Genomic DNA, 11,548 nt, shown 5'->3' on the forward strand with positions numbered 1-11,548 from the left:
AATTAGTCACCTCGGCGCTAATAACCTAATCATTACTTGTCCGTGCGTGTTTTCTCTCCATTTAAAAATCAGTGTCCTCCACACGCGCTCCCCAGAGCCTTAATGTGGAGGTGCAAAGGAGGCGTACAATTACCTTTGTCTGGCTACTCCCCATGGCACAGAGAGAGTCAAGGCTCTGATCCCGACCAAAGAAAAGGCCCTTTTTTAATGGAGACAGAGAGCCTGCTCTTTGGAGAGGGTCAAGATTGCTCTCACATCCATTAACACCAGAGCTATTTCATCACCGCCTAGTTCTGGCAGGCGGGAGCTGTAAGAGACTGTGATCAGCCTCCGTTGAGCGTAGACGCTGACATTTCCCCAGTTAGTGAAAGTGGCAATCCGGAGCTTCCGCTGTCAATGACTCATCAAAGGGCTTGTTGGAGAACAGCTGTTGACGTCAGCGCGCTGCCACAAGCGTTAACCCTTGTTGAGATGTGAGTTGGGTTTTTTTTTTTTTTTTTTTTTCATCTGCATGGGCATCAAGTTCACAGACATTTTATATGTCAACCTGAGATCACCTCTTGACAGTATTTCTTTAAAAAAACTTTGAGTGGTTGAGATATCCATAAATATTAATACCAGTAACATGGTCTCTGTATGTTTCTGGCATTTGGTACAAGTATCTTCACGTTCCGTAAAAACATACACACATACACACACACACATACACATTGGATGGAAAAAGACTTACTGTATGTGTCTAATTTTAGAAATTCACGTTTTCATTCTGTGGCAAAAAATAGTTTTCAAACTAGTTCATGCTCTCACACAGAGCAGTAGTCACACACGCAAGGACTTTAATCTTCACGTGGATTTGACTCCTGTTACATTTACTGTCTAAAGGTCCCACATTATAGAGAGTAACATTTTTAAATCTCTTCTGATTATGAAGAAAGCCACATATATGAATGAACTGCCCACTTTAAAATCATTAGAACAGGGTGTGTGTTGCTGTGTTTTAAGTTGCCTTTTGTGTTTCAGTGCAATCTAAATCTACAGGACTTTTTGTGAGCTGTTCACATCTGTTTGGTTCTCTCCTATTGTCAGTCCGCACATACCATATACAGTATTTTAACACAGCTAAATGAATCGAATGCCTAATGAAGCTACTCTAATATTTTGTCTGCTCTAAAGGATCTATTTTTGGAAGAATCACCTGCACTTAATTTGCACTAAAACTTGAAATACACATTCTGGGGCCTTTCAAGGAACTTTAGTTTTGTAATTAGCAACAAATGCAAAGTATGGCTGAAGTTGTGGCTAGCTTTGCAAGTCTCAACCGAAGTAATTGGCTAACTGAGGCGACGGTGGTGCTAGCTGGAATGGCTGGGCAGAGCAATGAGAACAGCGGTTCATTTAATAGGAAGGGAATGAGGATAACCCTTGGAGAAACATTCCTACATTTTGAAAGCACATTTACTTTTCATCTCGGAATATTTTTCAAATCTCCAAAGGGTGTGAATTTTCCCGGGAGCACAGAAAAAAAAAAAAAACCTGCTCATCTTCGACATGAAACCTCCCTCATCCATTCCTCATAATGTAGCTTTGTGTTTTTGGTTTTGAGGACTTTGGATCCCCCGCTGTGTTAGCAACGACAGCCGTCGTGTCATCCTCTTTATTATTCAGGTTTCTCGGAGCCAAACAGCTGTTTTGCATGGCAGATTGAATCACAGCTTGTCATGACTCCTGACACTGAGGTGACAGATAGAAGGGTTGAGGTCTGAAATGATGGCACAAACACAGAAAGAGACAAGTTGCTGTTAACTGATATTGTAATTCTCAATACACCAATAAAAAAAAAAAAGTGACAGACTGCCTTTTCTGAGGGTTAAGAGCAGGGTTGTTAGTGTGAAATCTGCATAGTGTACATCTATGGCTGTATATAAATTAAGTTTCACAATGAATAAAACATCCAAACTTCATGTGCAAGAATTTTTAACTACGGAGGCGAGCGTCAAAGCAGAGAGAGACAAAATTAATTGTTGCAGCCACTAACAATATTCTCCTCCATAACAAACTCTTGCAAATGGATTTCACAAGGAAGCGCGTGGTAGGCAGCAGCCTTTATTAGACGGAGCTGAATGCATGGCTTTAGCTTGACGGCGAAGACGGTGCACTATATCACGATCCGGGTAATGAGAGATAACTTCCCTGCGTCTGCGGGAAGCGAGTCCGGCACCACAACCCCCATGCATTTTTTATCAGGTGCAATTACTCAGAGCTTGTTGATATTTCCGATTCGTTTCATTTGGGAACATTTGCATCAGACAACCAGAGGCCTGCTTTAGGGCTAACCGAGCTGTGCTGCTGTAAATTATTGGTCTCAGACTGTCCGAAAACATGCAGGAGGATTTGCTAATGGCTGAGCTGCAGCACAAGAGGTCATCTGCTTCCATTTGACGCGTGCGGTGTTGCCAACTCTCGTGGCAGAGTTTCTCTTAATTTGAACTGGTGCTATACTTTATGTATGCTTGTTTTTTAGATTCAACATTAGTGGTGTTTGAAAGTTTGTGAAAATTAAGGTCAATGATTGACAGATTAGATTAGAAAAAAAAGAAACATTTTAAACAGAATTATTTGGTTGTAGGTGAAACTTCTGATTTGATATTTTATGTCAAAATACTTTAATATGTGATTCTCAGTCACACATCAATAATGGCAGATCACTCAGCAACACGGGTGGAGAGCATTGCTCAAGTATCATTTGACCATCCTTGTAATTAATCTACTATGAAAAATATGAAATTGCCTTCAGCTTAAAACCAATTTATCTATATTTCATCGCTTTTGCCACATAAAATAAGTTGAAGAGTACAGAAAAGAGTTTTTAATCTGACATAATCTGCCATCACTCCTAAAAAAATTGTGCAACAAATTGCTACTTAATGCACGGCAGATGAACACATCCGCTCAAAACAGCCCAGCAAGATTTGCACAGTAGTTATAAAATACATTAGGCAGCGGCCTTCATTACTGAAAGAATACTTAAAAAATGGTAAAAGTCTTAATATTTCCAGACAAAATCCAAATATGCTGTATAATTTCCTGCAGCTTTCAGCCTGTTATTGCTTTCATATCCCAGTCCAGATCCAGACCCTGAATAAAAATGTCACATTTAGGGGATTTTCCAAACTTATGCAGATGTTTGAGTTCTCCAAATGCAGTGTAGCCTATTTGTGACGTTGACACAATACAGTGGCAGACTTCTTGTTCTTCCTGTTGCTGAAAATAGTTCTCTGTGAATCAGATGTCTCCCTCATGGCGTTGGATGTGATGGATGAGTGGATCTATGAAGGGTGGGTTTAAACATCTGTCCCTAAAACTGTATATGCGCAGCGTGTAATACATGCAACCCATGGTCACAAGCCTGAAGATCTTGTGCCGTGACCTAAAAAAAAAAAAAAAAACCCAATGCACTCTGTAGTATTGTCTCTTCTGTGCCAACGCTTTCTCTTATCAATCCTAATTAGCAGCAGTTCTGCTTGATTAATGCCATGGACCCGAGGTAGAGATGAAGGTCTGAATATCAACATCTCCCTGACAGGAAAGAGTAGATAAGAGCTGACTGACAGCCAGACGTCTAACCTGATCAAGGTGCAGAGACCAGGGTGGCTGCTTCCTGGCGTCTCAGATTTGTTGTAATTGACAGGTGCAGAGAGACATTAGGGGGTCCTTGTGGAGCTCTGCGCCGTTTATGCAGATTAACACGTCAAAAGTACAAATGAATAAATGAAGTGGTAAGCACAAATCAGGCATTTAGCCTGAGGGGATGCCATCATTAACAGATTAAAACAAAGTGATTAATCACAAAAACAATCCTCCTCTGAAGAAAAGGAAGTCAAAGACGGCAAAGTTTGGGGGTAGAAGCTAAGTCTTCTGAATTATTCAGCTCTAGGCAAACAAAGACATGACGAGCTGATGACAGATAATGTTTTTATTCTTTTACGGCCATTTTGACGAAGGAGAAAGTGCTTCCTTATGGACATTTTCTACACGGCAGACGTGTGTACGGGCAAACATGAGAACTGGGTGTTTTTACTGTGAATTTTTTAAATTCAAACCAAAACCAAGCTTTGAGGACGGGTCACAGCGGTGGCACAAATTCCCAAAGCAGCCAGGCGGTGTGGGTATCTGAGGCGAAGGCCTCGGGGGAATACTTTGGGTCAGTCTAAAGAAGAAGGTGCGATAAGAGATAACGAACAAACGAGACCCACGCCGGGTGTTTTGACACTAAAAAGAAAATCCTGCTTCCTTTGAAACCCAAATGAGCTGTCGCAAGGTCCTCATTGCAAACGCACACCCATGCCACTGCTCATGAACTGAATCCCTGGATGTTTGAGTAGGAACCAGAAGCTGATGCCTCCTCATGGTGTTTTAAATAGTACATATACTGTGAACACAATTACAGTATAGCCTATACATTATATACACTACCAGTCAAAAGTTTCTCACTTTGAGAATTGAATGAGAAGCTGTGTCCAAACTTTTGACTGGTAGTGTATGTACGTACACTGCATCTCACTCTGAGCAGACCAGAGTGGCTGTAACCTCAACTTCAAACTCTTCCATTCCTGGACACAACTCAGCTATAAACACATCACTTCTCTTAAATTGGCCTAAAAGCGCCCCTGGATTCCAGACATCCCTCCACACGCAGCGGACGCCAGCCTTCTTCGACCTTCACACCGAGCCATGGCCCGAAACCTCAGCTATTGATTTTTCTAACTATCTGTTTACTCCTCGTCTACACACTTTCCCAGCTGCTTGGAGAGCATCGTTTGCCCCGAGGCGATCAGCAGGGCTCAGCTTGTTCCAGTCTTTGATCATCGTTCAGCCAGCGGATTAACATATGCACACTCTCTTCCTCCCTTTGTCGCTGAGCTTGATAATAAATCTACAGCCTTCCTCTATCTCTCTCTTCTCTCTCATGCTCCAGTATGGGGCGGCCACGAATCAATCACCCCGCTTTACGCTTTGTGTCCGACATGGATGCAAATCACAGAAGGATCTACGGGTAAAGCTCTGCTTATTAAAACCCGATGTCTGACTCATTACAACCCACTCATGCACATGTATGTCGCCAAGATGAACAGCAGGTAACACTCATGAAATGCAGCAACGCTGAGATAAAACACAGACAGACAAGATTAACCGATTTCTAAGACTATTATCTCAACAGAGGCCGGTACTAAGCCTCATCCGATTTGCCAAAACTAAAAGAGAAACGAAAGCTAATCAAGTTAATTACCGAGTCATTGTGGGAGGTTAGAGCATCGTCTAAAATAGGCTTAATCTGAGGGAAACTGCAGTGCCGAGGCTTGAGTTGGTACCTGCCCTCGCTGTGCAGTAAGTGTACTAATTAAGGTTGGTTTGAGCCTGCAACCATCCCAGTTAGCCCACTTAAAGGGCCAGGGCTTCTGGGGTTTAGAACAACACCGATAAGGACTGCAAGTAGGACACTGAGTAAATGTGCGTAAGGGGGAGCAGGAAAGAGAGTGTGTATTTCCAGGTAGACAGGTGACTTTTTTTTTTCCCTCAAAAAGCAACCTATGTGGTTTCTCTAATGGCCACTGTTGAGACACGCCCTCACTCCCCGTTGCCTTTCTTATTTATTACGACCTAATTATATCAGTGTGTCAGCTAACGCAACCGGCTCCGTGCCCTAAATGCCGCAATGCTCTCGTGGCTGAGCTCGTACTTGCAGACCTTATGTTTCTGAGCCGTGTACCATTTAACCACGGCTTCTCAAGGCACACAGGGTTGTTTAGCCTGCACTTTTTTTTTTCTTTTTTTTTTTTTTCTCTCCCACTCAAGAATGCAACGGACGAGGCAGGAGAGCACACGCGGCGAATAAAAATACAGTAACAACGTGAGCCCAGGACTGGCAGGAGGAGGGGAAGGAGGAGTGAGCGCGGACGAGTTCCCCTCCTCATCATCAGCGTGTCGGCCTGAGCAGGTCTGCGAGGTGCCAGGGCTGGGGTCCCATTAAAAAAAAAAAAAAAAAAAAAAAAAAAAAAACGAAGCCCAGCTTGCTGGAAAAGATCCATCCTCTCACCTCGGAAAACAACAACCCCACTCGCCCCGACAGCGAGACAATCAGCCGTGTGTTGCTCGGGGTGAGGTGGCGGTGACCCAGCGTACCAAGATGAGGCCGCTTCCACACACTGATGAGCGCTTTCACAGACATCAAACGGGAGTGCGGCAGACCTCCCCGCGACCTGCCTGCGCTACCTTGTCTCCTGTTCTCTGCTTTTATTTGAGGTTGATACGGGCAGACGGATCGGCAAATATCGATCACGGCACGCTCTGTAAAATTCTCCCTCCAGGTTTGAGAGGTGATTACAGGCCCCTGCACCAAGCTGATGCAGACTGGGTGTGTGTACGTGCGCACATTTAGGTTGTTCCTACCCCACCTTCTCAGACAGAGCGGCCCCATATTCTTTGGTTCGGGTGTCTCCAATCATCTGAAGAAGAAAGACATGTTTAAATAAAAATAAATAAATAAATAAAAAAAACAACACCCAGACAGGCAGGCGGGCAGGCACACTGTACAACACAGAAAATAGGTTATAAAGCACGGAGAATAATGCATGTGAATCCCAATCATCGAAATTCAAATGATTTGGATGCATCCCCAACCAGCCCTCCTCTCCTTGTCTGCCTTCTGTCAAGGCCTCAGAACACACCAATAGGATCGGAGGGAAACAGGCTGCAGATTCAGAGGGTTTGCATTAGGAATGGCCCGTTATTAATTAAGCTTGTGGAGAGGAGTTTTTTGACAGCGGCTCCCGAGGCGGCGAGCGGTGTGGATCTTGGCGCTGACCTGGCCCAGCATGGGTAGGAGCTGTGTCTTTGAGGTGGTGGTGGTGGTGGTGGTGGTGGGCTAGAATGGGTGGTGGGCGGGAGAGAAAGAGGAGGAAAGGAGTGGGGGTGTGGGGGGTGGGGGGGGGGGGAGGCTGGCTTCATGCCGACAGCCAGGCCTGCCACGTCTGCGTGCCCGCTTTGAAGTGTCACCTTGAGGGAAGAGCCGATGGCCGGGAAGCCGGGAGGGCGGGAGCCGAAGAGAGGAGTGGCACGGTTGGCATTGCCAGACATGGCGCTTTAATATTGCATGGGCTCCCGTCCATCTCTGTACACACTCAGGACATTCCTTCTGCTTGATTTAGTTTGAAAGTAGATCTTTGTTTTTCTTTTTTTTTTTTTTTTCCCCTCCTCTCTTGCCATGCTGTGGCTCAACACCTGTGCCGGTTTTGTGCTCATTCCTGCCTGAACAAATGTCAAGCTCTGCAGTCAGAGGAACTTTAACAACTCCCTGCATTATGAAAGTTGACAGTGTTACATTTGGCCTGCTGAGTGATGTCGAGTCGAGGCTTCTGGCATTGTATATGTGGTAAATTATTATGGTGTCAAAAAATCTTTTCCATCTGCTCTATCTGAAACCAATTTCAAATAGAATTATCATATCTGATTTTTTGTTTTTTTTTTAAATATATTCGATATGACAAAGGGGCAACGAAAATAATTAAACATGTTTCCATTAAAAGCAACGCGATATGAATTTTCTCAAAATGATTTATCTAGATCACACGTACATAAAGAAAGCGTCTGTAGATTCCCGTGTGCTCAGCAAAGAAACTAGAAGGAAAGTGTAGAATTAAAAGGCCACTATGACTAATTGTGAGTGCACAAACATTTTATAATTGCTGCAACATGAAGGCCCTCTCTTTATTCTCTCTGCCTTCGCGCGGCTCGGAAATAAAAAGACGACAGAAACTGAAATCTGATGCATGAGCCAAGTTCATACGCGTCGGAATATGAGCCACATTCTTTACTTGTTTTAGAAAGAAATAAGACTCCATTGGTAAGTATGTCATTTGCAAAAGTCCCTTAATGAGAAGCATTTTATGATTATAATTGGTCTCAATGTTAAAAAAAAAAAAAAAAGTAGGTGGATAATCTTGTGCCTTATTGGCCGACTTTCTGCAAAGTCTAAAAAAAACCCCTCATTGTTGCTAATTGCTAACGCGGCTTTCATCGCTTCCTCAAATACCGTCTCCCTTTATGAAAACGGAACCGTATCGCAGGGGACCAAACTTAAACTTTTATTATCTCTCTCCCGCTTCCGTCGTGCCCGCCTGACCTGCTGCCAGCACAGTTAACAGAACGCGGCGCAGAATCAAACATGGCGTTAGTTTGAGCAGATGCATGAGAGGGAGTTTATCAACAGAGGCTGCAGGAAGGAGGTGTTTTGAAGTGAGGAAAAACGCATTTAAAAAAACACTCACACTGCATGCACTTTCTACCCACTTTAACAACCGTCCCAGTTCACAAATAGCAGTTTTAACTCCCCTGATTAGCACTGACATCTGCAGCCTTTCATCTCTCCCTCCATCTTGTTTTTTTAATCAGATTAACCCAAACGGGCATCCTTTAATGGCCTCTTTTTTAGGAAAGCTGAAAGAGGAGAGATAATTAAAATAATTAAACCGCTGGGACCGGTCTGTGCACGCTCATCTCCAGCTCTTTTCTTTTCTTCTCGCCTTTAAGTTTTGATTCTGCCTTGCTTACTGATTCAAGGAGCACAGAGAGAGAAAGACTCATCATCCTCGCTTAATTGCATTAAGTTGACTCTCGGAGGTCCAATTTTTCCCTCCAAAACCAACAGCCAATGTAGGATCCGATCTTTAGGTGCATGTCAGCCATCTAAATGTGGAAGTGGAGGGGGCAGGGCACATTTCTAAACAGCCTTTATGGAGAATATTTATTTAGTCAGTGAGTGTATTTTGCATAAGGCCAAAGATAAAAAAAAAAAAAAAAAAAAAAAAAAAAAAGAGGGGAAAAGAAGAAGTATCCTCTTTAATGATTATTTATTCATGGACTTTTAAGCTTTTAATGAGGACAAATGAAGCCGTTTTTCAGAGTGTCAGTATGTAGTATGCTTACCAAAAATATTCTTGTTTAGCATTTTCTTATGCACTGTGTGTCCGTAAGGAATAAACACTAACATTTAAATATAACTAGGAGTTTGAGCGAGACTTTTAAGCAAACCAGTTTATCTTGATCTTGCATAAATATCAAATTTCCCTCATGTTTTGATCAGAGTCTGTGATGACGATGATTATGATTTATTTATTTTCAGTAATTCCTGTAATTGAAGCTAAACTGCTGAAGTGCAATTGATGACCACTGCACAAACATGGTGGATCATCGGGGTGTTTTCCAGGGTGACAATTTTCTATATGCTTTCGAAGCAAGAGACACATAGTAACTTTATCAATCACCGATTTCCTGAACTTGACAAATGTACGCTCCTTTTCATTAATTATTCACTCCGATGTAATTTATTCTCATTCATACGAACACACATTCGTTGGTATGTTCTAACTTCTACTCTGACGAGGGAAGGAATAAAGTAGGCTATACCGCACCGTCTGACTTATATTTTACATTATAGGTGTACATATCTTGAATATTATAATTACACGTCTTCAGACGAATTCAAACTTGACTTCCTGTCAAAAAGAATCTAATGAATTCTTGCATGAGGATATTTTACTGAGAGCAACAGCACCGACATCCTCCTCAGAGTGCAGCCCCGAACTTTACACAAGCTCATATGTCTTTTTCCCCCTTCATACACTTTCACTTGATTCAGATCATTTTCACAGGGCTTCATTTCAAGTTGGCACCAAAAAAAAGGGAAGAATCCCTTTGCTGGAAATACTTAAGATTTATATTTAAATTTTCATGGAATCTTTGAGAACATTGAGGAGCAATTTCACATTTGCACTGACATCTAATTTCTCAAGTAGAGTCTGAAAGCACAAATTGCCAAGGATTCCCTATGTGCCCAATTATCCTGCATCAATTTCCTTGACCCTGCGGAATGCTGGTAAATTAATCATACCACTTTTTTTTTCTCCTTCCTTTCTTTTTTTTTTTTTTGGACTCTCTCTCGTGCAATACATATGCACGCGTTTGATAAACTAATCATACTTGGTCGGGTATACTTACAAAAAATGATTCAGTCCCGGAAGCAGGATGAGAGTAAGCAGCGAGATCCAGGGAATTGGAAGCTGATAAAACACACAAGAACATATAACACAGAAAAACAAAATTAAGAAAAACAAAAAAAAATAACAAATTACTGCAAAATGCTTTTTCCTCATATTAGTATTTTTCTTTATGAATGAAAAATTCTACAAATAGATGCGGTTGAACTTTTGTTCTGCTTTAGTGTCTTTGTAAAAGGTGTTTCTGATAATTCAGCCGCTGTTTATAAACTGTCATATTAAAGAAAAACTATAGTTAAAAAAAGACTACATTAACAGCACTCCTCGTCAACATCATCAATATTGATGTGACCTCAACAGCAACGTTAACAGCATAAGTATCTGAATCATCTTCAATCATCTACAGTGTTAACACTATATTTGTCAAGGCTGCTTTACCTGTTGATCCAACATGGCTGCAGACTGTGCTGCAGACTATTTTCTGGAGCAACAGTGTCCTCTGGTGGAAAGTGGACAGCTGAAAGAAGAATACAATTGAATTAAAAACGACAGAGTGAGTCTGAAAAACCGTTTCGCATTGTTGGTGTTGGTGCTGCAGAAAACTGAAAAATGTTTTTTGGCGTAAGATACAGGATTGTTTCACCAAGCTATTAAATGGCACAATTTTATTTTACCATGTCCTTCAAGCCATGCACCCCATGCACTATGTGAATCCCCAAAAATGCAAAAATATAGAAAATCACTGTCATTGCGATACAAAAACCCAAAATGAAAGGGTTTTAATGCATGTGGAAAATGAATAAAGAAACATAAATGCTTTTATTTACCTAAACTATAGAACTGGATATGAAAATATTTAAATTCCGCCTCAATCTCAATCCATTAATAATATTTTACTTAGCAACTTTTATTTAATTATTTCTTTTTTAGATTTGTTGCTTGTATCTGTCCATTAAATACAAAGCAATGGCCCGGAGAGTTAGCATAGCATACAGGAAGCAGGTACCCGCCTCCGTGTAAAATAAATAATAAAAAGATACATAACAAATAACAAGCGGACATTTTTACATACTCAGCAGATATGCAATTTATGTATTTAATGCATAACATGTTCTTAACTGAGCCTTAGGAGTGCTGGTAGACTTACCTTTCTCTTGCTTCCAGTTTTAGCTAAAGCTAAATCCAGGAGATATTTAGTTTAGCATATCTTAGCATAGCATACATGGGCAGATAACCACCACCTCCTGGCAATATAAAATAAAATGGTGACACATTAACACTAAAAACAAAAAACAAAACAAAAAAAAAACAGTCATGTTTCTAAATATATATTTTTTGTATGTTATTTACTGCTCCCCTAGTTCGTCTTAGCCAAGCTAATTGCTAGCCCCCCTTTAACGTTCAGTCACGACTCGGCAAAATCTGTCTGTGTATGAGCTTGTTTCACAAAATGTAATTCTGGCTTTACTGGAATATTTAATCAAAATACAGTCCTC

At 41.5% G+C, this 11,548-nt stretch overlaps 1 long non-coding RNA gene across 1 annotated transcript; it reads right to left on the reverse strand.

Moving 5' to 3' along the window:
* Positions 1-10,053: 10,053 nt before the first annotated feature.
* On the reverse strand, positions 10,054-11,337 carry LOC124996280. The gene is made up of 3 exons (XR_007110824.1): positions 11,200-11,337; positions 10,491-10,569; positions 10,054-10,115 (listed from the first exon to the last, which is right to left on the reverse strand). It is a non-coding gene; the product is annotated as an uncharacterized LOC124996280 (long non-coding RNA).
* Positions 11,338-11,548: the final 211 nt, after the last annotated feature.

Source organism: Mugil cephalus, chromosome 19, assembly GCF_022458985.1.
Source record: "Mugil cephalus isolate CIBA_MC_2020 chromosome 19, CIBA_Mcephalus_1.1, whole genome shotgun sequence".
Lineage (NCBI taxonomy): Eukaryota > Metazoa > Chordata > Actinopteri > Mugiliformes > Mugilidae > Mugil > Mugil cephalus.